Source organism: Phyllobates terribilis, unplaced genomic scaffold (genome assembly GCF_046119375.1).
Source record: "Phyllobates terribilis strain yellow unplaced genomic scaffold, ASM4611937v1 Scaffold_34__1_contigs__length_13252353, whole genome shotgun sequence".
Classification (NCBI taxonomy): domain Eukaryota; kingdom Metazoa; phylum Chordata; class Amphibia; order Anura; family Dendrobatidae; genus Phyllobates; species Phyllobates terribilis.
This window is the reverse complement of record NW_027362794.1, coordinates 2,189,282-2,216,530: the sequence shown is the minus strand read 5'-3', so window position 1 is coordinate 2,216,530 and position 27,249 is coordinate 2,189,282. Positions and strand designations below refer to the sequence as shown.

The window sequence follows — 27,249 nt, the reverse complement described above, 5'->3', positions numbered from 1 at the left end:
TTCCTGATGACTTCATTAAAAAATTGTATGAATCATTGTTGAACCGCATGGATGCAGTCCTTCAAGCTCATGGAAGTCACAAAATATTAAATATGATTCTAATAGCACCACAACTTCATTCACCAATTTTATGCAACATATAATTGTATTTTAAGATAATTATTTGTTTGAATATCACTTTACTTTCTGTGGGTAACAAAACTTTTGTCTTGCCAAAATCTGACCATTCTGTGTTCATTAAATGATCAATATTTCAGCATTGATGCCAATTTATTTTCTTAACCTAAACCAAATTTGGGAGGGTTTCAGCTTTCAAAAGAATAATTTATAAAACCAATGGATGAATTTAACGTCAGGTTATAAGCTTTCATTTACATAACTTGGATAACCGACATGTCAGGGAGTGTATATATATATATATATATATATATATATATATATATATATATATATATATATACATATACTGTATATGACTCGCCCCCTGGGCCGTGTGGTACCCGGAACCGGGCTTCTGTACGATGCTGGGGGTAGTAGTGGCAACCCGATCCCGTGGCTCAGGGTGGTCAGATCAAATACTGTGGCAGTCTATTTATAGATTTGTGAATGTCCGACTACGCCACCCGTGGATTGCGGTCAGAGATAACCGCCGCTGCGAGGCAGACCACTGAGGCTGGTGTTGGTGTGCAGCACAGGGATAGGACAACTCCCCACGGGAAGAGTGTAGCCTCAGGGCAGTGTAGATGGATGCTGGGGGTGATAGTGCCGGTCGCGATAGTAAAAGTTCAGAGCCCGTTTCAAACAGTCCTGGGTCTTTATTGTAGATATTATTAATGACCCAACAGTAGTACCGGTTAGGAATGGGCCTGGGTGTCTGAGAGCATTCGGGCGAGCCCCTCTGGTCAGGGTGAGTATGTAGGCCTACCGTTCTCTCTATGCTCTTTCTGACTATCCCCCTCTTCATGGTGTAATAGCCCACGTCCCTGAGCTGGCCGTGTACTTCTCACCTGTATGGCTTGCGACTCGGGCCTTGGGTACCTGTTTGCTTTCTCCTCGCTGTACTGGTCCCTCTGTGTGGCGGAGCCTCCAGGCTTCTTAGGCCAAGGGACCTGAAATCCCTCGCGGGTTGGTTCTCTGCTGCTGGGCTTGATAACCCGGGGCAGCCTCGGACCCCAATGTCCGGTTAGATTAGTTCTCTGCCAGGACCGGCTCTCGTCGCCTCTGTCCTTGGCTTGCAGTTTCTCCTCTGCCTCACGGACTCCTCAGCTGCTGCTGACCTGTCCCTCTTCTCTGAGAACCCTTCTGGTCATTTCAGAAATGGGTTCTGGTCTCTCTAACCCTGCCCCAGTTCCAGCTTTTATAGGGCAGTCAGCTCCCCCTACTGGCCTGGGACAGGAGGTGGTGCATGCTAATTGTCCCTAACCAGGGAACCTCCCTCCTGCTCTCAGACACAGCCTTTAATATTTGTGGCATCCAGGCCTGGGGTGACACATTCCCCCCTAGTAAAATTTAGTACTCCGGGCTAAACACATTTTTAGGGAACACAAATACAGGGTATAAACAATAACATAACATATATACAAGTACATTTTGTCCTTAAGGTCACGGCGCTTCCGTGACCGGGTGTCCATATCACCCAATAAGGTGAAGTTTTGAACGGTGCAGGGACCTGTCTCCATAAACCCCAAGTTCCTAGCCTTGGGCGTGGCGACAAGACTGAGCTACCTACTTTGGGCCACAAGGGGGCCACGCCGGACAGGTTTTTCTTCTGTGGCCATCTTCGCAAGAGGGCACAAAGTGCAACTATCTACAAGACAGTTCCGGCCATTCAGTGTCCATGACCTGTCAGTCCATTGTACTAGGAAAACTAGAAAACCACTATTAATAACCAGGTAACAAACATAAAACATTTACTATATACTTTGCATTCAGATTCTCCAGCGAGCTGGTATTTGACCCCTAGTTCTCCGGGTTGACCTGCGTAACCCACTGTCTGGTGGTGATCTAACCTGGCTTTCCCCACTAGCATTTAGGGTACAGCTACTAGCTGGGTTTACAGGCATGGCAGGCTCACTGTCAGCAGAGGGTTGACTCTCCTGGGCTACTGGCATGGGTTCTTCTGCCTCCGGGCTGCTTGTTTTTTTGATTCTTCCTGCTCTCCTGTAGGCTCCTGCTGGGTTGGCGGAAAGAAGTGTAGGATGGGTACCACTATTGCATCGTTTATCCGAGTCCAGGACCGGGGAAACTCTCCAAGAACTGTGCTGATCATTTCTTCCTTATCCTCTGCGGGTTCAAGGTCATCTTGATCTTCTCCTGCACTCTGTAGTTGCTCGGGGCACCGTTTTAGGTGGTCTCTGGAGACGGTGCTAGTGGTTTCTCCTCCATCCTTGGTAATTACACATACCTTCGGGTTGTTGTGGTTGGACTGCAGTACTGTGTACGGGTCGCTCTCCCACTGGTCATCTAGCTTGTGAAGCCTTCTCTTCCGCTTCAGGACCTGCTCTCCAGGTTCCAGGGGACCAGCAGGGGCGTGTTGGTTGAAGAGCCTCTCTTGCTTTTCTCTCGCTTGAGCCAGACTCCTCTCCACACTCTCCTGTACCTTCTTGTACTGTAGCCACCGTTCCGCATCCAGTCCGCATCTGGGGAGGTGTCCTCGGGTGTCAGGACTCCCATCTCCAGGTCCATAGGCAGCTTACCTGGTCTTGCTCGCATCAGGTTAGCCGGGGTGCAATTTGTAGCATTCACCGGGATATGGTTGTATAAGTCTATCAGGTCTGGCAGCTTCTCCGGCCACAGGCTGCGTTCTTCCAGGGGCAACGTCTTGAGGAGATCAATGATGATATTATTCATTTTCTCACACAGCCCGTTGGTTTGCGGGTGGTAAGGCGTTGTCCGAATCTTCTTACAGCCGTAGAGGTTGCAGAACTCCTGGAAGACTTCAGCCTCAAACGCTGGACCTTAATCTGTCAAGACCTGTTCCGGATACCCGTGTGGACGGCAGAAGTGTTGTTGGAAGGCTCTGGCCGCTGTTTGGGCTGTCAAGTCTTTAACAGGAACCACCACCAGGAACCGGGAATAGTGATCCACTATTGTCAGGGCATAGACGTAGCCTGACCGGCTTGGAGCCAATTTCACATGGTCCAGAGCTACCAGCTCAAGAGGCTGCCTGGTGACGATGGGCCTCAAGGGTGTCTTCTGGCTGGTACAGTCCTTCCTTCTAAGGTTACATGGGCCGCAGTCCCTGCACCACTTCTCTATGGCCCCTCTCATACCGATCCAGAATAACCGCTCTCTCAGTAGGAACTCCAGTTTCTTCCACCCGAAGTGTCCCGCTCTGTCGTGGTAGGCCTCCAGGACCATTGCTGCATCTCGTCTTGAGACCACTACCTGCCAGGTCAGCTCGTGCGTCCGGTGGTTGACAAGCCTTCTGCACAGCTTACCCTCGTAGAGGAATTGCCTGCTTTTCTCCTTCCATAACTGCTTGGCTTCCTCTGGAGCGTCCGGACCAGGACTAGCGTCTGCCTGGGTTAACAGGTCTTTCACCAGGCGAATTGCAGGGTCACTATCTTGCGTTTCAGCCCAGCCGTGGTGGGGTAAGGGGTTGAACATGATGGTGGTTAGGTCTTTGTCTCTTACCCGGTGAGAATACTGAGTGGCCCCATACCGGTGGAACGCAGGGAGCTCTACTTCCTCCAGCTCTTCCGAGTCCTCTTCTCCTTCGGGTAGGTGGGGAATTCTTGATAGGGCGTCTGCATTGGCATTGGTTCTGCCTACCCGGTATTTGATTGTGAAGTCATAATTTGATAGCCGGGCCATCCACCGCTGTTCTAGGGCACCTAGTCTTTCAATGTCCAGGTGTGTTAACGGGTTGTTGTCAATGTACACAGTGAACTTTGCGGAGGCCAGGTAATGTTTAAACCGTTCTGTGACGGCCCACACCACTGCCAAGAATTCTAGCTTGAAGGATCTGTAATTCTCCGGGTTTCTTTCAGTGGGCCTCAGCTTCCGGCTGGCGTACGCGATCACCCTTTCTCTGCCTTGTTGGTTCTGTGACAGTACGGCTCCCAGCCCCACATTACTGGCGTCCGTGTGGAGGATAAAAGGCTGGCCATAATCGGGGTAGGCCAGGATCTCATCCCCCGTGAGGGCCATCTTCAACTGGCGGAAGGACTCCTCTTCCGGCTTGTCCCACTTGAAGGGTGGCTTTTGGCTTCTGGTCTTAGATTGTCCTATCAGGAGGTCCTGCATAGGAGCTGCCATATTTGTGAACCCGGTGATGAACCTTCGGTAGTAGCCTACCAACCCAAGGAATTGCCTCACTTCTTTGATGTTAGAGGGGCTTGGCCAGTTCTTGATTACTGTAACCTTGTCGGTGTCGGGGGCTACTCCCTCTGCACTCACCTCGTGTCCTAGGTACTGTACCTTTGGTTTCAACAGGTGACACTTTGAGGGTTTCACTTTCAGGCCATAGGCTGCCAGGGCTTAGAACACCTCTGCCAGGTGTTTTAGATGGTCCTCGTAGGTTTTTCGAATATACAATCACGTTGTCCAGGTAAAGTAGGACCGTCTCAAAGTTTCGGTGCCCTAGACAGCATTCCATCAGCCTCTGGAAGGTCCCGGGTGTGTTGCAGAGCCCGAATGGCATACAGTTGAATTCACTTAATCCCATCGGGGTGGTGAAGGCGGTCTTCTCCTTGTCAGCCTCTGCCACAGGAACCTGCCAGTACCCGCTAGTAATTTCCGAAGTAGAGAAGAAATTAGCTGATTTTAGGGCTGCTAAGGACTCCTCTATTCTAGGTAACGGGTATGCGTCTTTATGGGTGATACGATTGACCTGTCTATAGTCCACGCACATTCTCATGGTACCGTCTTTCTTTTTTACCATAACCAAGGGGGCTGCCCAGGGGCTACAGCTGTCTCTAATGACCCCGGCTTCTTTCATTTCTCTCAGCATGCCCTTTGCATTCTGATAGTGTGCGGGGGGTACAGGCCTGTATCTCTCCTTTATTGGTGGGTGGCTCCCCGTGGGGATGTGGTGTTCTACCCCTTTCACTCTGCCAAAGTCTTGCGGGTGCTTACTAAAGATTCTCTCGTACTCCTGAACCACTCGGTAGACTCCTTGTTTTTGGTGCAAGGGAGTGGAGTCAGCACCCACGTGGAGTTTCTGGCACCAGTCCTCCTGGGGTTTCTGGGAGCCATTACCCTCCGCCTAGGGAGATGGAGGCAAGGGTTCCACGGCCCTGACAGCATTGTGTTCAACAGTATACAATTTGGCTAGTGTAGCGTACCGGGGCAAGTGTACTTCCCTTTCCCCAATGTTTAAGATCTGGACGGGCACCCTTCCATGGCGGACATCAACCACTCCCCGGGCTGTCAAAATGGTGGGCCTGCTGTCTGAGTACACGGGTTCTACCATGGCTTGGTAGTCTCTCCCTCTTAACCCGATTGCAGTCCGACACCAGATCATCATTTCACTTTTGGGAGGCATGGCAATGGGGAACGGGTCGCTCATCCTCACGCTACCAATCTCACCACCTGACAGTTCTACCTGTTGCCGTCTCATCAGGGCTCTTACCTCTTTCTGGAGGACCCTCTGTTGGCTGGAGCTCGCATTCATCGCCACCGGCTGCAAAATCACAATTACTTCTGAAAGACAATTTTCAATCACGTTAGTACCCATGGTTATTTTAGGGTGACTTTCTCGACGGTCAATGTCCACAATGATCACTCCCTGTGCCGGCAGTTCAACTTTACCAATCTTAATGGTCATCTCTCTGAACCCCACCTACGGCACGGGTTGGCCATTGCTGGCGATGATGCTCAAGTCATTGTCTGGATAGCGGGTTATGTCAGTGTCACTCCAATACAGCTTAAAAAGTACATAGGGGATGGTAGTTACTTGTGACCCGGTGTCCAGCAGTGCACTCATGGGGATACCGTCCAGCACTACGGGTAAAACTGGGCGTCCCCCCACGTACTTATCACACCAATTAGACGGGCCTGATGACCTTATGCCAGGGGGTTGGCCCTCTGCCCCAGGTTGGACCCGTTTAAAGTACAGTACCTGGCTACGTGTGCCGACTGGCTGCAACGGCGGCAAATCGGCTGTCCATTCTCCGTGTAACGGTCGGTGGGCCTCCCTCTGAATGACGGAATCCTCCTCTGTCGACGCCACGGGACATCCTCCGGGCTGGAAGCCAACTTGATTGGTCCTGACGGGTCCATCTGTAACGACTGTACGGTCCTGGTCAGTGCAGCAACACTCCTTGTTAGTTCTTGGACCTGATGGTGCAGGTTTGCAGGCTGGGATGGGTTTAGGGCCTGCGCATCAGCCCCCACAAGGTCTGCGGGATAGGGCGCTGCCCCTGGTGGTAAATGATGGCAGGACGCCGGGAAGCTACAGCGCCACCCTGTGCGGGTTCTCGGAGCACCCGGATGGCCCTATCTTTGAACTGTGCAAAAGTCAAATCGGGGTTCTGTAGGGCCATGAGGCGCAGCTGGGTTCTGTAGGCACTGGACAGCAGACCTTCTATGAACTGGTCAGTCAACAATTTATCTGTATCCTGCATGCTGCCAGGGTCAGCTTGCTTGATTGCCCCCAAAGCTTCCTGTAAATTTAGGGCATAATCTCTGATGCTATCTTGAGCTCGCTGCTTACATCCATAGAACCTCATTTTGATTTCTACTGAGGTACGGGTATCAAAGGTGTCCCGTAGATGGGTCAGAACCCCCTTTACAGTCCTTTTCTCCTCAGCTGTCCAAGACTTTACCTCCCGCTGGGCCGCACCAGTTAACTGCCCTATCAGTATGCTTACTTTCTGTTCTTCTGTCAGGGGATAAACTTTGAACAGGCTATACAGCCTTTCTTTAAAGTCACCCAAGGTATGCGACTCGCCAGCATACTGTGGCAGCCAGGCCGCTCTGGGGATATAGGGCATGGAAAATGGCATCACAGCTGCAGCGGCCACGCTGGTGGTAGAGGGTCCCTCCGTGTCTGACATCTTCCTCCCCCCTAGTTAACCGTGGCCTACCTTCCGGCGATCCTCTTCTGGGTGATGACGTCACCGTCCGCTGGATCTCCTTCCAGGACCTTGCGCAGCGCCTCAGCGTAGGGCGGGGCCTCAGGTCTCGCGCGGTTTTGACGTCCACGCCCCTCTTCTTCCCGCGCGGCGTCCCGAAAATGGCACCCAATGGCGGGAAACTGCTCCGGATGGCGGGAAATGGCCCCGAATGGCGGGAAACTTCACTCAGGTATGTATAAAGTCTTTCTCAGGCATGCAATACCCGTTTGTGGCGGGTTGGTCACAATCCTGCCGACTACGCCAAAGCTGACTCGCCCCCTGGGCCGTGGGGTACCCGAAACCAGGCTTCTGTACGATGCTGGGGGTAGTAGTGGCAACCCAATCCCGTGGCTCAGGGTGGTCAGACCAAATACTGTGGCAGTCTATTTATAGATTTGTGAATGTCCGACTACGCCACCCGTGGATTGCGGTCAGAGATAACCGCCGCTGCGAGGCAGACCACTGAGGCTGGTGTTGGTGTGCAGCACAGGGGTAGGACAGCTCCCCACGGGAAGAGTGTAGCCTCAGGGCAGTGTAGATGCATGCTGGGGGTGATAGTGCCGGTCGCGATAGTAAAAGTTCAGAGACCGTTTCAAACAGTCCTGGGTCTTTATTGTAGATATTATTAATGACCCAACAGTAGTACCGGTTAGGAATGGGCCTGGGTGTCTGAGAGCATTCGGGTGAGCCCCACTGGTCAGGGTGAGTGTGTAGGCCTACCGTTCTCTCCATGCTCTTTCTGACTATCCCCCTCTTCGTGGTGTAATAGCCCACGTCCCTGAGCTGGCCGTGTACTTCTCGCCTGTATGGTTTGCGACTCGGGCCTTGGGTACCTGTTTGCTTTCTCCTCGCTGTACTGGTCCCTCTGTGTGGCGGAGCCTCCAGGCTTCTTAGGCCAAGGGACCTGAAATCCCTCGCGGGTTGGTTCTCTGCTGCTGGGCTTCATAACCCGGGGCAGCCTCGGACCCCAATGTCCGGTTAGATTAGTTCTCTGCAAGGACCGGCTCTCGTTGCCTCTGTCCCTGGCTTGTAGTTTCTCCTCTGTCTCACGGACTCGTCAGCTGCTGCTGACCTGTCCCTCTTCTCTGAGAACCCTTCTGGTCACTTCAGAAGTGGGTTCTGGTCTCTCTAACCCTGCCCCAGTTCCAGCTTTTATAGGGCAGGCAGCTCCCCCTACTGGCCTGGGACAGGAGGTGCTGCATGCTAATTGTCCCTAACCAGGGAACCTCCCTCCTGCTCTCAGACACAGCCTTTAATATTTGTGGCATCCAGGCCTGGGGTGACACATTCCCCCCTAGTAAAATTTAGTACTCCGGGCTAAACACATTTTTAGGGAACACAAATACAGGGTATAAACAATAACATAACATATATACAAGTACATTTTGTCCTTAAGGTCACGGCGCTTCCGTGACCGGGTGTCCATATCACCCAATAAGGTGAAGTTTTGAACGGTGCTGGGACCTGTCTCCATAAACCCCAAGTTCCTGGCCTTGGGCGTGGCGACAAGGCTGAGCTACCTACTTTGGGCCACAAGGGGGCCACGCCGGACAGGTTTTTCTTCTGTGGCCATCTTCGCAAGAGGGCACAAAGTGCAACTATCTACAAGACAGTTCCGGCCATTCAGTGTCCATGACCTGTCAGTCCATTGTACTAGGAAAACTAGAAAACCACTATTAATAACCAGGTAACAAACATAAAACATTTACTATATACTTTGCATTCAGATTCTCCAGCTAGCTGGTATTAAACCCCTAGTGCTCCGTGTTGACCTGCGTAACCCACTGTCTGGTGGTGATCTAACCTGGCTTTCCCCACTAGCATTTAGGGTACAGCTACTAGCTGGGTTTACAGGCATGGCAGGCTCACTGTCAGCAGAGGGTTGACTCTCCTGGGCTGCTGGCATGGGTTCTTCTGCCTCCGGGGCTGCTTGTTCTTTTGATTCTTCCTGCTCTCCTGTAGGCTCCTGCTGGGTTGGTTGAAGGAAGTGTAGGACGGGTACCACTATTGCATCGTTTATCCGAGTCCAGGACCGGGGAAACTCTCCAAGAACTGTGCTGATTGTTTCTTCCTTGTCCTCTGCGGGTTCAAGGTCATCTTGATCTTCTCCTGCACTCTGTAGTTGCTCGGGGCACCGTTTTAGGTGGTCTCTGGAGACGGTGCTAGTGGTTTCTCCTCCATCCTTGGTAATTACACATACCTTCGGGTAAAACTTTACAGGAAATGTAACAGGTGTGGTCTATGAGATTAGACACCTTATCAACTGTCGCACAAAAGGGATTGTATATAAAGCAACATGTCAATGTCAATTTGAATATATAGGGAAAACTAAGCGAGAGTTTCAGAAAAGGATAGGAGAGCACATCAGAGACATTATCAACAAACGGGATACTCCCTGGGCCTGCCACATCAATACCATGCATAAGGGGGATCACAAGAAAATCACATTTATGGGAATTGACAAAATTACCCCACCAATTAGAGGAGGTGATTGGGATGCCCTTATATTGCAAAAAGAAACCCGGTGGATTTTTGAACTAAGGACCAGCACTTCGCTTGGCTTGAATGAACAACTATCCTTTTCTCCCTTTATAAACACATAAGGTTCAAGAGAGGAACAGCTTAGGTGGGACAGCCGACGTTGAGTTGGAGGCGCCACTGGCGTAGGAAGGTAGGGTGCCAACCTCCACGTAGGTAGGGATTAAGTTAGTTAGGGACAATAAGAGGGATATTGGTCCTTTTTCCTTCTTTCCTCCTGTTTGTATGTGCTCAGGTCCTTTATGTCTCGCATTGCCTCTGCTAGTATTTGTCCTTTTCGGTTAAGCATAAAAACAAGATTAATGTGATTTTTGACTCTGTACATGCTGAGAAAGGGCATGTGGAGCTCCTTTATAGAGTTTACATAAGGGTTCCACAAGATGCCCCGCATAGGCTACGGGGGAATGCATATGTCCGCAGGGACTGCCTATCTCCCTGGCAATAGGGGTTGTTCTAGGGTTATGGACCTGAGCGCTTTTCTTTGGGCCCATTGCCGCACACCTGGGTGTGACAAGCACTCTTTGGAGCGCATTGAATATGCGTTCCACGCAAACCCGGAAGTACGTCATAGAAAACCCGGAGGGGCGTCTTAGCCACACACCCCGGAAATGACGCGTGCATGTTAGGAAGAGGCAGCGTTCCACGGAGGAGGAAGTGGTTTTAGCATAGGTTTGGAATGGCAGCATGTGACAGGCTGCAACCAATCCAGGTGCAGCGCGTGATATTTAAAAGAGGGACCTTCCCATGTACTGTAGCAGCGCAAACTAAGGAAACTTTTGCCCCTGAATGGAAACTTTTGAACCTCTGTTCCCACTGAAGACTCAATTTGAAGAAACGCGTCAAGGTGGTTTGTATTATGATAATGCTCACCTCAATGAGAATGAATAATAGAAGTCTTTAAGATTTATGGGTGAGATCATTCCATTTATATTCCCTTTCTCTTTCCCAGGTCTATTTAAACTGGGGATATGTGGTATAGGGTTAGAAATTAAGCGAGTCCTGTCCCTGGCCCTTGGTGTATGTGTACAATTTAAGTATCATAACCATGAAAGAGGGTTATTTATTTTGGGAAGACTCTAACACTACAAATTGCTGCTTTATGGGTTAATAAATATGTTACCTTTATATTTTCTCCTATCTAACAAGCATCTTTCAACATATCTTTTACATTGATCCTTATCTAGTTAGTATTAAAATAAGATGGTCACTGAAGTGTACCATTAGATGCTGTTCGTTGCATGACCATTATTGTATCTGAGCAGGACCTTTCTGGGTAAATTTTCCTGCTTTGAGTATAGGTGGGGTAACCAGTTATACATGTGAAAGGTCATGTGAACACCTGATGTTGTTGGGTGTGATAACTGGAGAAAAGGAGTGTATGAGTGGATCACTCTTTTATTGTGTATATGTTAGTCTGTGAGCACTTGCACCTTATTTTATAAGTCTTTGATTAAAAGTAAAATTTTAATTGATACACAGCTATTTCAGTTATTATATATTGTATCATTTCATAATTAAGCCCAATAGCTATACCGCCAGAACCATCTCAACCTTTTCTGCAGTTAGAACCTAACTGTTAGAAAAAGCCAGACCCACCATAATCTCACTGAGGTGCCACAGGTATCTGTGGAAAGTTTTTATTGCTGCCTCAGCAACAGGTTGGTTGATTCCTTTGTATGCTACAAGTTCTTGGAGTAATGCCAAGTCATTTCACGGAGATGTGGCTGGGATCTGACAGCGGTACCAGCCTTCAAGTATAAGCAGGCAGTAAAAGTGCAAAATTGACGGAGACTTTTTAACGGAGATTTTTTAACTCTGTCAAAGTTAAACTAAATTGGTGACGAATCATGAAGATATACGCTCTGAATATCGCTTTGGCCATCCATCAAGCATGATGGTAGGCACCTGGAGTGTTGATGTGTATGTCTGGGTTTGCCAGTGAACCAAGGAACAGGAGTGCCAGTGTTAACAATTCCTTGTAATCATCTCTTGGATGGCATTGTGCCAGCTGGTTGGTGTAAAATTCAACTAGACACTCCTTTTTAAGTGGTCCTAGCTCAGTTGAAACTCCATTCAAGCCGAAAACCTTTGTTTTATCCAGTTGATTCCAGGCAACTTTATAACTTTATATTTGGACCTGTTGGCACCAGACACAATTTAACAAACATGTGAAACACATTTTAAAGAGGGCACCACCTAGTACTCGGGATGAGCCTGCAGCATGTGATGAATTGCCAATTTACCAGAAACCAGAAAGAAACATGCTATGGATACAGGGATCACCAAAATTAGAAAATATGTTATTGAACCATTCAGCAAACAATTAAAAACACTTAGTCAAAAATTACATGAAAACTGTGTTAACCTTAAATAAGCCTAAATAGCCCATGCATCTCAAACCGCCAACCATAAAGAGTCTAAAAGATTGATAATAGTAGAACAGTACAGCACTGAGGAAATTTTCAGGTGTTGTCAACAATCTATGCCTAGAAATATATAAAAGACTCGATGGTCAAGGTGTAAACATTTAGAACATAGTATGATTAAATATAGACTATCCATACAAATTGTGGATAGTATATGTTGACAAAAGTACCAACAGAAATAAATTGGCCGCGTAAACTTGTCAAAGTAATAGATGAACTAAAATAATACCTACTCTGCCAATTAGTAAAGCGATGATAAAAATTACATGCACAGTAAGCATCAAATAAGTGCCATAAAAGAACTAACAGAACTGTTGGAGATAATTGCAAGACACATAATTGTGTCAAAGGGAAAATATCGCAAACCTTTGAATGCCATGTGTAATGCAGCAGCTTGCTAGCATTACTGTAAATGGTCCAGGATGTGTTTTACCTGACCATGTACCTTCCCCTTTAACTGACTGGTCACATGACTGTGACATCACACAGGTCCTGTATGCACAGTAAAGGTCTGTACACATGACTGGGACAGCACACAGGACCAATACACACAGCTGACTGGTCACATGACTGTGACATCAGCAAGGTCCTGTCAGTATGGATGTGTGTGCACAGGATATATAAACCCCGGTAATTGGAGACAGGTGTGTTCTGTGTGAGAGACATGAGGCCTGTTTCCCATGTGTGTGGGACACCGTTCTGCCTAATGAGGCTGAGTGAAGCCTACCAGCCTGAAAGTCTGAGACTGGATCCTGTGAGTGGATGCTAGTGGCCTTGGAAGGCAGAGGCTTGGTGAAGAGTCCGGAAAGGCGCAGACTGGATGTGTGTGAGTGAAACATTCCAGTAGCCTTAGATGGGACGACGGCTAGAGACCCCTACCTGGGAAGCCACAAAGCCACAGTGGTGGCGGATTAAAGGGACTGCAGCAACTAAACCCGGCAAAGGTAATACACTTTGTTACATGGACTGTGTTATGGACATTGCTATAGTATTACCTTGCTGAAGGCTGTGACCTGGGCCAATTGGGCCTCTCTGCTATTTGAGAGACTCCCGGATGTTAAGTGTGTAAACATGCCGGTGACAAACTAAGATGGACATTATGTGTGTGAACAGCGGTTTATGATAACATAATAAACTGCTGTATTGAGAAAATACCGGAAGGACATTGCACGTGTGCCTAATCTACTCGGTGCAGCGAGTATCCCCCATTATGATGACTAGCGCTGCCTTACACATGATATAGCAAGATCCTCGATTAGAAAATGGTTGGAAGAGAGCTGCAGGGCAGAGATGCCCAACGCGTGTCGCCAAACAAACTGTGGCTTCCTCACGGGTCTGTATCAGCTGAATGAATTTGTTTAAATGAACAGACCATCAAAGAAAGATAAATGGCTGTTTGACTTTACCGAGAGCAACCATATTGGGGATACAATTGCGCATGCTCCGGACCGCAACATATTCACATATCAAAAGGAAATCTGCTACCGCACATGTGCACATTGACAAATTTGCGTTCCAGTCACTTATTGACATTCACGCATGCGCGTGAGGTAAATAGCAGCAATTTATATGGTGCATCTTGTTAGAGGCGCGTACCGCGCACGCAAAGTAGAGCGAACAGTCTGATCCTGTGCATCGCACCCAGAAGGGGAGCGTACGGATGCGCAACTTTAATCAAGTATACACATTGCATTTTTTTGTACATTTTTGTATGAAAAGATGGCGCAATACCAGATTTACCCAAAAGACCATCAGATCTCAATATGTTACGAGATGTGTTACATTTCTATGCAAGTAACCAGAAAAAAAGATTGTAAGCAATGGTTAGAATAAAAGTGTGCTTGCAAGAACACAAGGCAAAATATTTGAGTCCCTAAATGCATAAATATTACAGTAAAGGTAATTGAAGAAGGCAATTATAGATAATTGAAAATTATCACTATCTCAGGACAATGGTAATCGGTATCCCTATTAGATGAAGCATGCCAATCACAATAGAATTCTAAAACACACGAGCTGAGTGTTACCATCTCCAGAACCAATTCCAATTACACTCCCCAAATTAGATAAGATAATATAGGTATTAAGGATCCAAACTGATGTATTATAAAGTTGGCAACACATGCAAATATAATCTGGACCTAAATATAGAAAGGGGCTGGAGGCAGGGCAACCTAGAAGGAAGCCCCACATGACCGGGATGGGCCAGGAGGGTGTAATTCGAATCCCAATGATCGGGACTGGGTAGAGGTCAGGAAGGGCGGACATTGGGACGGGGGTGGAGCTGGGGGAAGAGAGGTTAAGAAGGAAAAGTGCGGGAAACGGGTAGTCCAGAGGAGAAGAACATAGGAAAAAGTAATAGAGGAACACATTAAAAAAAACAAAAAAAAAAAACCTTACCTTAATTCCAAATCGTTTGGGACGTTTCTCTGGCTGTCATGGAGTCTGTGGAGTCCCTTGTCGCTAGGTTGAGGGAGGCAGCAAGATCCAGGCGAGGAGGATGGCCCGAAGCCCAGCTGTCCGGTCTGCTGGGGAATGCAGGCGAAGAAGAATCCACGTCTGGATCAGGAAGAACCGCCAGGAGGACGCGGCCACCCGAGAGGCTCTCCCCGGAGATGGTGGGTACGGGCAGCAGTAACGATCGGCCAATGAGCTGCGGGCGCGCGGACACGCCCCCCGCTCCAAGATCCCGCGGCAATGTACGGAGCGGGAAATTCAAAAGATGGAGCACCAATGCTACTGCAGAGGCGGCTAGCGGAGGGAACACTCGCGCGGCAGGCACACCTGGCGAGGTACCTGTCGGGGTGCCTGCCAGACAGACCAGCAGGGGAAGGATGCAGCAGAGGCACACGGGCAGGCAGCAGCAATTCCAGGACCTCCTGCCTGGCCCAAGTCACACCAGGCAGAGGGATGAGGCGGCAGGCAGCAGCATAGGGTTGCCTGGCAGTTTTTCTCGGACTGACACGGATCGGGCCAGGGAGTCTGCATCTGATAATCAAGGCCGTACATGGATGGCGGTGAGGACCGGAGCAGAGATGAGTGGAGGACGAGCGGCTGGGATATCAACACGGGCTCGGGTCCCCCTGGTGACGTGGAGGCCAGGGGCGCGGGCCTTGAGCGCATGGAGACGGGCGGATTGGACTTCAGTCGAGATCAAGGCGAAGCAAGGAATCGCCAGGACTCGGGGCATACGGCTGGCGGGGACACAGCACCCGTGCAGCTTGGTGAGTATGCATCTATGTATGGTTTGTCGCCCGCGGGGTCATTAGGAGACGGGGTGGGGGATAGGCAGTTGGCGGGCCCCAGCGGGGGAAATGTTAGAGGAGGTAGTGGGTCGGATGTATGCGGGATTAGGGATATGTTGGTTAACATGTCGCACATTCTGGCCAGATTAGAAGGCAGTGGAGCTAATCAAGTGGGGTCGTCACCAGCGGAGGCTTGGGTACATAGTCAAGCGGCATTGTCACAGGAGGGGAGCGAATCGGCCAGGTCAGCGGGGTTGGCAGCCGGGACACCGTCTGGGGTGTCGGTGTGTGTGCAGATGGAAAAGGAGAAAGGGGATACTGTAAAACTGGATGATAGGGCGAAAGGGGAGGTACATGTGTGTTTTGAGGGGCCGTTGGGGGCGCATTTAAAAAAAGAGGTTAAGGAAAAAATTTGGCGGGATGAGTATGTGGAAATTTTTTCCCTTCTTCCGTTGGAAAAGTTTAACCTGGATAAGGGAAAAAAGGACGACAGTAAGAAAGAGGAGGAAGAAAAGAGCAGGTGGAGGTTGATGTAACTGGTTACAAGCTTTTGCAATAATGGCTAGCGTTATTGGGTAAAAGGCTCCCGATAATTGCTCGGGGCTGTTTTGCTACTTGGACGCCATTGGGGAGGCTCATAGGACTTATGGGGGTCAGGCATGGTTACGGTATGACGAGCAATTTCGTCAGAGGAAGGCAGTTCGCCCGGAGATTAGATGGGATCAAAAGGACATTGGATTGTGGCTGAAGGTTATGGCCCCAGTGAGGGCAGTCCTTTCACGGGAGCAACAGTAGTGGGAACCAATCAGCAGGACATGGGGGAAACAGTCAGGGGGCACAAAGCTCTAAGAAAGAAGCGGGAAATTGCTGGCAATTCAACGATGGCCAATGCAAATATGGGAGCTCCTGTAAATTTAAACATGTGTGCTCCCATTGTAGTGGAGGCTCACACGTAGCATCAAAATGTTTTAAAAAGGGTAAGGGAAAGCCGACAGTGGGTACCGGTCAAAGGGGTGACTCCAGTGAGGGTGCATGCGATGGCCCCCTTTCTAAGTAGGTATCCGGATCAGTTGAAGGCTAAGGTTATTTCGGACGGTTTTGTGGAAGGTTTTAGAATACCTCCTCCTGAGCACGAGGTCCCCGTTTCAGTAAAAAATTTGACGTCGGCCTCCCTTCATCCTGATGTGGTCAGTGTGAAATTGGCTAAGGAAGTGGAATTGGGCAGGATGGCAGGAACGTTTCAGGACTTACCTAGTAGCAAAGTGATTATCTCGCCACTGGGGGTTATACCCAAAAAAGAGCTGAATAAGTTTCGTTTGATTCAGCATTTGCCGTACCCGAAGGGGCTCTCGGTGAACGATGGCATTGCACAAGAATTGTGTTCAGTAGAATATACTTCATTTGATGCTGCGGTGCAATGGGTACAGCGATATGGGTCAGGATCGTTGCTAGCAAAAACGGATATCGAATCGGCTTTTCGGTTGCTGCCAGTTCACCCGGATAGTATCCCGTTGTTAGGTTGTTTTTGGAATGGGGCATATTACGTGGATAGGTGTTTGCCAATGGGTTGTGCAATTTCGTGTTCTTTGTTTGAAACGTTTAGTACATTTTTGGAATGGGTTGTGAAGGACCTGGCATCAGTTAAGTCAGTCATTCATTATTTGCATGATTTCTTGTTTATAGGCCCTCCGCAATCGTTGTTGTGTAGGAATTTATTAGGTACTATGGTGTGGGTGGCAGAGCATTTTGGCGTACCATTGGCTGAAGAAAAGACAGAAGGCCCTTGCACAACCATAAGTTTTTTGGGCATTGTAATTGATACAGAAAGGATGGAGTGTCGGTAACCGGAGGACAAATTGATTTTGCTCAAGCAGGAGGTTGATAGAGTCGGGAGGCTGCGCAAGGTGACCCTGAGGGAGTTGCAATCGCTGTTAGGGCGACTGAATTTTGCATGCAGGATTATGCCAATGGGCAGAATATTTTGTTGTCAGGCGCGACAGCAGGAGTGCGGGCCCCCCATCATTTTATTCGGTTAAATAGAGAACACAAGGAGGATCTAAAGGTTTGGAAGCTGTTTTTGGAAAGTTATAACGGCAGGTCATTAATCCAGCTGGAGTTCTTAAGCAGCTTTGATTGTGAGATATTTACGGATGCGGCGGGAGTTGCCGGTTATGGGGCCTATTGGAAAGGGAGGTGGAGTGTTGGAGTATGGCCGAGCGAGTGGATGGAGAAGGGTCTTACGAAGAATTTGGCTTTTTTGGAATTGTTCCCCATCGTTGTTGCAGTTACTATTTGGGGTGAGTGTTTTGCCAACAGGAGAATTCGGTTTCATTGCGACAAAATGGGAGTGGTATCTGTCATCAACAGCTTGTCTGCCTCGTCCCTGCCTGTGATTAGGCTGCTGAGGGAACTATTTTTTTGTTGCCTTAAATTGAATGCTTGGATTACAGCGGTACATGTTCCAGGTGTGCAAAATTCCATAGCAGATGCCTTGTCTCGTTTTCAGTGGGACCGTTTTCGGGCGCTAGCACCAGAGGCCGAGGACGTGGGACAGGAATGCCCTTCGCATTTGTGGCAGCTGGTTATGGAAGAGCAGGATGTTTAATACAGGAGTCCATTACAAGGCAGACTTTGGCATCATTCAAGGCATCATGGCGAGTATGGCAAAGCTGGATTCTACAGTGGGGAAGGGTGGAGATTGATGGAGATAGAGAGATGGCGGTGTTTTTCTTGTGGGAAAGGCAGCGGAGAGCGGATGGTTTGTTTCAAAAGTTAGTAAATTTGTGGGGGCGTGGCCTGGCTATGGAGGAGTGAAGTCGCAGGGTTGTTTGCTCCCGTCCCTGGCCCAGCTTCAGGGCATGCCTATCACATCAAATCAAGCCAAAATACTGCCAATGCCAGCAAAAAAGAAACGGAACATAACACAAACCAGTGTGAGTACCCAGCGGGCATCTCCAACGAACATTACACGCTATCTGAGAAGCACTGCACCTGCTTCCCCTGCACAAGCGGGATCTAAGATGGCGTCGGTGGGCCCTGCACAGCGCTCCTCGGCTCCTGCATCGGAGGCTCTGAGCCCACGTGGTAAACGCTCCCCATCAAGATCAACAGACCGGACGATGCCTTCGTCGGCGGAGGACTCTCAGATGTGGGAGAATACAGGAGGCCTCACCGTCGCAGCTACGGAGGACCCCCCCCAGTCCAAGATGGCAGACCCTGGTTTCGCGCCTCCGGGATTCAGGTGCGTGGTGGGGGATAGCTCCATGCTCCAACCCACAGACACTTCAGACTCGGCAGAGCTTACCTCTGCTGTGGGTTCGGACTTACAGAGACCCCAATGGTCCACCGATGACCAGAGATCCCCTGAGAGAGGCTCCTTTCACACATTATTACGCTCCCCCTCTCCTGGCTGCTCAGAGGAGAGCCAACAGGATGATTTATCTCAGCATGAGGCAGTGTGGAGAGATCTCAAAGCTCGAATACGAGCTATTCCAACCAGGGAGGACATGGAGTCCTATATGTCCAGACTGGAGTCCTCCTACAGAGCTGAAACTGCTGCCATTAGAGGGGACATGCAAGAGTTAACAGAAAAAGTGTCCGCTGCTGAGTCACACACAGCATCCATCGCCCAACAAGTTAAATCTCATGAACAAACTTTGTCCTCCCACTCATACCAATTGGAATACCTAACAGATTTGATAGACGATATTGAGAACAGAGAAAGGCGCAATAATATTAGGATTAGAGGACTTCCAGAGACAATTGAGCACAATAAATTGGATGAGACACTGCGCCATTTGTTCAATTCTATTCTGGGTCGGCCCTTAGAGAGTGAGTTGGAATTAGACAGGGCCCATAGATCCCTGGGTCCCAGACCCTCTGACATGTCAAAACATCGAGATGTGATTTGCCGGGTTCATAAATACAAAATCAAAGAAAGCATCTTAATAAGGGCCAGAAAAATGGATTCTATTCTTTATCAAGATCATTCTGTACAACTCATGTCTGATTTATCACGTCACACACTTCAGAAGAGGAGGACTTTAAGACATCTATTAGAGGTTTTGAGACAGCAGAACATATTATATTCTTGGGGTTTCCCTTTCCGCCTACAAGTCCGCCATTCTGGGGTTTTACATGTGGTACGCTGCCCTGGAGACATCCCGGCTTTTGTTAACGGCTTGGGGATCCCCCATGTATCTATATCATCCGAGGATTGGCCAAGTCTCCCAGGAGGCCCCAAGTCGGATCTCAACCCACAATCACAAAAAGTGACAAGAAACAAAGCTAGAGAAGAATCTAGAAGAAAGATCAATAGGAAACACGTTTCGCATCCCCCAGATTGAAACATCTCTCACAAAAAGGACCTGTGGTCAATTCTCTAGCCCTCAGTGCTAGTCAAGCTGGTGAAAGAAATTAGAATGTTATGTTCCTCTAAAATGTTGGTGAAAGACATTAGAATGTTATATTCCTCTAAAATGTTCTCAACGTAGTTGATGTTTTGAATACCTCACATATGTAACTGGATATCAGTGACAAAACTAATTGTACTATGTCAATGGTATTCAGTTCTTGGGAGATGCAGATATTATCTCACAAGGTTATGTGATATATTGATTTGAGATTTAATATAGCGATAAGCAGATGTTAATCTATGTCAGTTTTTGGCTGCCTGTATATCAAAGTTTTAGTACGAAGGGTTTGGCCTGTTGTTCGGGCTTGGGGGGGACGGCTCCTCGGTAGAAAGCCCATTCTCTCAAGGGGTTTACACACTGCTGGCAGGTGTAAAATAGACTCATCTCCCCTCATCAGACTGTTTTCTTTATTCTAATTTTATTTTTGTTCCCCTTTCACTTTCTCGTCCCTTTCTTTATATTTCCGTCTCCCATCTTACCCCACCCCCTTCCTCACCATTGGTAATCATGTCATCTATTAAAGTAGGTTCATTGAATGTAAGAGGCTTTAATGTCCCACAGAAACGTTCTCAAATTTTATACTCTATGCACAAACAAAAAGTTCAGGTTCTTATGTTACAAGAGACGCATTTTAAAATGGGGCATGTGCCTGTTCTTGGTGATAGGTATTACTCTCGATGGTTTCACAGCACTAATCCGGAATCACGCTCTAAGGGTGTATCCATAGCCATACACAAATCGTTGGCTTACACCTTCATAGATTCCCTCATTGATGATAAAGGCAGATATGTGTTTTTAAAACTTAAAATAGCGGAATCAATATATACAATAGCAAATTGGTACCTCCCTAACAAAGACCAGATCCCCACGTGTAGGTCCTTTCTAACATCCCTCTCTGAATTTGCAGAAGGTATTCTGATTGCAGGTGGAGACTTTAACTTCACATGGAATCCCGCGCTAGATTCATCCTCAGGAAGGGGTGTTGTCCCTTCAAGAAGGCTCCGATCACTGAAGCGGGCCATCCACGCCCTCAGATTGACAGACGTTTTGCGAATCTTAAATCCTCAGGGTAAGGATTACACATATTTTTCTCCTGCGCATGGTTCATATAGTCGCATTGATTTCTTCCTGTTGAGTCATCACGCTCTTTCTTTAAACCCATCTGCCACAATAGGCGACATGTTGTGGTCTGATCATGCTCCAATTTTTCTATCCCTATCTATTCCTTCCTCTGTCCGACGCTCGTGGACATGGAAAATGAATGATCACCTTCTCAAGGATAGTATCTGCATGACGGAATTAAAAGATTCTGTTGATTCTTTTATGCAAGTTCACAAAACAGATCAGACCTCAACTCCTCTGCAATGGGAAACTCTAAAATGTGTCATGAGAGGCGTGTTGAGTAAACATGGTTCAAGACTCAAAAAAGAAAGAACACAGAGGGTGAATGACCTGTTGAGACAGATACACATACTGGAGACATCGCACAAACATACATTGTCACCTAATACACTTGCAGAACTATCAAAAAAAAGGAATGATCTTAAGATCTTGCTTGAGCAAAAGTATCTAAGACATAGGGAGCAAACTAAAAGTTTTTTTTATGAATCGTCAGATAAATGTGGACGGGCACTCTCAAGATTGCTTCATCCTCGTTCTGTGGCAACATACGTTCCACATATCAAGAAACAGAATGGGGAGGATGCTCATAACCCTACAGAAATTATCGAGATATTTCGCTCATACTATGAGAAGTTATATAATATTAAAGGGCAATATTCTGATCTCTCTCCTTGTGACCTAACTGCCCGAATTAAAGAGTATATACAGGATACTTCTTTACCATCCTTAGATAGCCAGGTCTCTGGGGAACTGGAAAAAGACATCACGGAGGAGGAGGTCAATCTTGCTATTCAATCTACACCATCTGGTAAAAGTCTTGGTCCAGACGGATTTACCCCAGCATTCTATAAGTCCCTTAAAACTCAACTATCCCCTATTATGCATAAAACATTTAACTCACTAAATGATAAGACTTGTTTCGTCCCCCAATCATTGGAAGCCTATATTAGTATCCTTCCTAAACAGGGTAAAGATCTTACAAACACGGCTAATTATAGACCCATATCATTAATAAACGTAGACATTAAAATACTCTCCAAAATTCTAGCAGAGAGACTGGCCCCATTGTTACCCTCCCTTATAAACACAGATCAAGTAGGGTTTATTCAGGGCCGAGAGGCAAGAGATAACACCATTAAGACTATGTTGCTAATCTCCAAAGCTAAAAGCAATTCCGTATCTATGGGCCTTCTATCTGTTGATGCAGAGAAGGCTTTTGATAGGGTTCATTGGCAATTTATGAAGGAAGCACTAAACCAAATAGGCATTGGACCACGATTTTTACAGTTGATTTTCTCCTTGTATTCAGGTCCTACTGCCAGAGTTAGAGTTAATGGAGCCCTGTCCTCACCCTTTAAGATACAAAATGGGACTAGACAGGGGTGCCCTCTGTCCCCCCTTCTGTACGTGATAGTGATGGAACACCTGGCCAACGCTATAAGGAAAAATAGTAGTATTCAAGGGGTTAAAATAGGTACAAGGACTTATAAGACAGCATTATATGCAGATGATCTCCTCCTCTATGTATCTCAACCTCAGACATCTCTTCCTTCATTAATGAAGGAGTTTGACAGATTTGGGTTCCTGAGTAATTTCAAAGTTAATTACTCAAAATCGGAGGCATTAAACGTGTCGTTGCCGCAGAGAGAGGTTAAACAGGTAATGGACAACTTCCCTTTTAAGTGGAAATCGGAGGCGATAAAATACTTGGGAGTGCTCGTTTCTTCTGACTTGTCAAAAATGTATGCGCTAAACTACCAGTCTCTCTTGGACCGTACATGTAAAGATTTACTAAAATACAGTAAACTGAGAATGTCCTGGTTTGGCAAAATGAATGCTGTAAAAATGGATATACTTCCCCGCTTTTTATATATTTTTCAAACTGTCCCTATCTCTCCCCCATGCAGCTTTTTCAGCAGATTACGTACAGTATTAACTAGGTTTGTGTGGGGTAGGGGTAGACCTAGGATAAGTATGCAGACTTTGAACCGCCCTAAAGCAGCTGGTGGAGCTGGATTTCCGAATTTTAAAACATACTTTCAAGCCTCTGCTTTGGGTCGCCTTCTAGACTGGCACTATAATTCTTTGACAAAGCAATGGGTCACTGTTGAGCAGGAGGGAGTAGTTGTTCCTTTGAAGCACCTTCCTTGGCTCCTCGCCTCAGATGTTTCCTCAATTGGAGGTTTGTCTGAACTGACTAGGGGTACAATCAAAATTTGGCATGCAATTATGAAAAAATACTTTTCCTCTAGTACAATCAGCCCTCTTATGCCATTATTCTCCAATCCCTCCTTCCCTCCTGGATATTTGAGGGATTCTTTTATGGGATGGAGAGCTAGGGAGGATGTTCGCCTTCTGCAGATATTCGAAAATGGTAGATTTCCGTCATTCAATACAATACAAGATAGGTGTCCGTCTAGAAAACTCCAGTGGTTGGAATATCTACAGTTACAATCGTTTTTATCGTCCAGGGGGGCAGTGCCCCTGTTCCAGTGTACACCATCTTCCTTTGAGAGACTGTTTTTGCAGGAAGCTCCTCCCAACCATGTAATATCCATGCTTTATAATTGTCTGATGGGGGTAAATATCTCAGGAAAGCTTAATTTTCAACATAAGTGGGAACAGGAATTGGGACATATCATACCCTCGTCAGACTGGGAAAAAAGTTTCTTGTTTACACACAAAATGTCGGGTGCGAATTATGCGCAGGAGAAAAATTTCAAAATTATGGCAAGATGTGAAACTCCACTCCATGTTTCCGGCAACTTCAGACATGTGTTGGCGATGTGGAGTGGAAAAGGGATCTATGCTCCACATCTGGTGGGAATGTAGTCGGATCAAACCTCTGTGGGATAAAATATTCCCTAACTATAACCTAATTACTGGAAATAGGGTTGAGAATTGCCCTGAGATAGCCCTACTTTCCATTCTGCCTTCATCGATTAGATCCCAAGAAAAAGATATTTTAAGATTTTGTTTAACGGCAGCTCGAGCGGTGATTCCACGTTATTGGAGGTCACCTCAAATCCCCCCAATCTCAGAGTGGTATAATGAAATGGCTAATATCTGCAGAATGGAGGAGCTTTCTGCTGATTTCAATGATTGTGCGGATAAATTCATGAAGATCTGGAGTGTTTGGATCTTGTTTCAAGACTTGTCGGAGTTCCATGGGCTATTTGGGTAAAAACTGATGAATAGGCGAATTGGATCCGGATTGGTGCTGGAGATGATTAGTGAAATTAAAATAGAACCTTAGCTCAGATTCCCCTGCCCCGTTCCCATTCCTTAAATCCTTCTCTCCTTTCCTATTTTCACTTTCTTATTACTTCTTCTCCTGCTCCCCCCCCCCCTTTTTTTTCTTTTTTTTTTTTTCTCTCTCCTTTTTTTCTTTCTTCTTTTCTCCCGTTTTGGCATTGTTGATATTTGATTTATGCTCTTGGTTCCATTGTTGGAACAGACAAAAGTAAGTTTATACTGCTGGATAAAGGTGCCTCAGTCTTATAAGAAAAATAGTAGATATGTGAATGTGTAATATTTTGATCGTCGAGACTGAGCACTGGCTCCTACTGATGTTGATTTTGTATGTTTATGTCTTTTATTATTTCAATAAAAAGAGATTACACTAAAAGTTAGTAAATTTGTTGCAGGATTGGCATTCGGTTTTAGATTACAGGGGTTAAAAGATGTTACAAAATCGTTTTTAGTGAAACAAGCAATTAAGGGCTTTAGGAGGGGAAGTAAAGTGTTAGATAAACGAAGACCGGTGACTTTTAGTATTTTAGAGCAGTTGGGTTTTGCGTTGGATAAGATCTGTTGTTCGGCTTTTGAAGCCACACTGTTTAGGTTGGCTTTTTCATGGGTGTTTTTTGGCGCACTAAGATTAGGTGAGTTGGTGGCACCAAGTAGGAATAAGGCTGGGGGTTTGTTTGCCGAGGACGTGAGCGGTCGGGACAGGTGCATTGAATTCTGGATCAAGAGGGGGAAGACGGATCAATTGGGCAGAGGCAAGCGAATGGTATTGGGTGAAGTTGATGGATCGTTTATGTGTCCTAGGAGATGTTTAATAGCTTATTGGCAAGTCTGGTCGAGACTTAAGGGCCCATTATTGTGTCATAAAAATGGTGAGTTTTTGTCTCGTTTTCAATTTATTGCAGTGTTTAAGAAAGGGATCATAGAATTGGGCCTTAGCCCTGAGGTTTACGGGTCGCATTCTTTCAGAATCGGTGCGGCGTCAGAAGCGGATGGTTTGGGTTTAAGCCAGGAGGTGATAAAGTGCATTGGGAGGTGGAGTTCAGATTGTTATCTGTCCTATGTACGGCATTAGGTGTGCAGGCTTATGTTTTATCTGGTCAGAAGTGAATACAATTCTTTGGTTGTCTTTTTGCAGGTGGCATCTCGTTATTAGTCTGGATTCTCGGACACTCTTTCGTTCATTGGGGGGCGCTGCGGGCGGATGTGAGGCCGAACGGTAGGCAATTGGGTTTTAGCAGAGAGCAAGCGGTGGTTTGGTGGCTGGGTTTTCGAGGGATGGTATGGAGAAGGGTGCTGCCTGAATTCTATAGGGCGGCTCATTTGGACCGGGCGCCGGATATTTTGGTAGTGCATTTGGGGGGGAATGATTTGGGGTCTCGGCCGGTTAGGGAATTGATGAGGGATATTCGGATTGATTTTTTAATGTTGTGGACATCTTTTCCAGGGGTGTTAACGGTTTGGTCTGACATTGTACCGAGGAAAAAATGGAGGGAGGCTAGATCAGTGAAGGGCATTAACAGGGCACGAGTTAAGTTAAATAGGGCCATAGCAGCGTTTGTCGGTAGGAACGGGGGAGTAAGTGTTCGGCATCTTGATCTTGAGCCAGGGGTTGGAGAATTTTGGGCAAAGGATGGCGTACATCTGAACAATGTTGGAATTGATTTGTGGACATTGGCTATACAGGAGCGGATTGAGAGGGCTATGGCGGTGTTGGGGCTCTCACAAGTCTGAGGTGGTCAGGGCTGTTCGTTTGTGGCGGGGGGTGGGGTTCTTGGAGTTGGAACAAAAGTGTCGCTGGAAAATTATTTGAATTTTACAGGCAGTGGTTTGATTAAGCGGGGTGATCTGGCATCTGTTTTTTGGGGCTCTGGAAGGGGTTTTACCCTGGGAGCTTTTGGTGCCCTCGAGCTGGTGATGGACGGCTGAGGGTAACACGGTGGTTTGACTTCGGTCTAGTTTTGCCAGATCAATTTTTAACTCCAAGAACCCTCCCTTCTTATTTATTTCATAATAATGTATATATGTTAATGTTGTTTGTTAATAAAATGGCCGCTGTGGCCAAATTTATCCAAAGAAAATTACAGGTGCAGTGTTTTTATTTGTTAAAGTATGTAAAAGCGGTAAGATGGGGTGGAGGCTTATGAAAGGTGGAACCCGGGTTGGCCGTATACGGTCAAGGAAAATACTTATGCCAATATAGATAATGTATAATCATTTTTATACCATATACCCTTAAAAGGATATCAGTCTAATGTTTATAAGTATATTGAATGATTTCCATCAGCGATGTCAAACTCAAACAGAGGGCCAAAATAAAAAATACTTGGCGAAAGTTGCAGGCCAGCCAGTATACAGTATAATGGGCCCCACACAATCATCCATACAGTATAATGGCCCCACAGGGGTGGTGGTTCTGGTGTCACGGGCCATGTATAGTCACCCTGCAAGCCAGATTTGGCCCACAGGCCAGAGTTTGACACGTATGATTTACATAAACACACAGAAGAATACAATTTGAGATCAAATAAATAAGAGGACGAAGTCCAAATAAGCCCAGTTGGGGTAGTGACGTGTGAGGACTTAAAGAGATTGCAGTAAAGGTGGTTGAAGTCCTTTCTTTTTCTTCACTCTGAATCATCTTTCGAGATTATCTGGAGGAAGTTTCCGGGATCTTGTCCTCCGTCATGTTTTTGTCACACAACACGTCACTACCCCAACTGGGCTTATGTGGACTTGGTCCTCTTATTTATTTGATCTCAAATTGTATTCTTCTGTGTTTACGTAAATCATACGTGTCAAACTCTGGCCTGTGGGCCAAATCTGGCTTGCAGGGTGATTTTATATTTGTCCCGCTACACCAGAACCACCACCCCTATGTCATTATACCGTATGGAGGACTGTGGGGCCCATTATACTGTACTGGTTGGCCGGCAACATTCTCCAAGTTTTTTTTATTTTGGCCCGGTGTTTGAGTTTGACATCACTGATGTAAATCCTTCAATATACTTATAAACATTTCCATGATATCCTTTTAAGGGTATATGGCATAAAAATGATTATACATTATCTATATTCGCAGAGTTTTTTTTCCCATATTTCAGGTCCGGATTATATTTGCATGTGTTGCCAACTTTATAATAGCTCAGTTTGGATCCTTAACACCTCTAGATTACCTTAGCTGATTTGTAGA

At 47.0% G+C, this 27,249-nt stretch overlaps 1 pseudogene; it reads left to right on the top strand.

The window, feature by feature from the left end:
- The first annotated feature begins 18,290 nt into the window (after window positions 1-18,290).
- LOC141180627 (UDP-glucuronic acid decarboxylase 1-like) overlaps window positions 18,291-27,249 on the top strand; it is a 113,558-nt pseudogene continuing 104,599 nt past the window's right edge.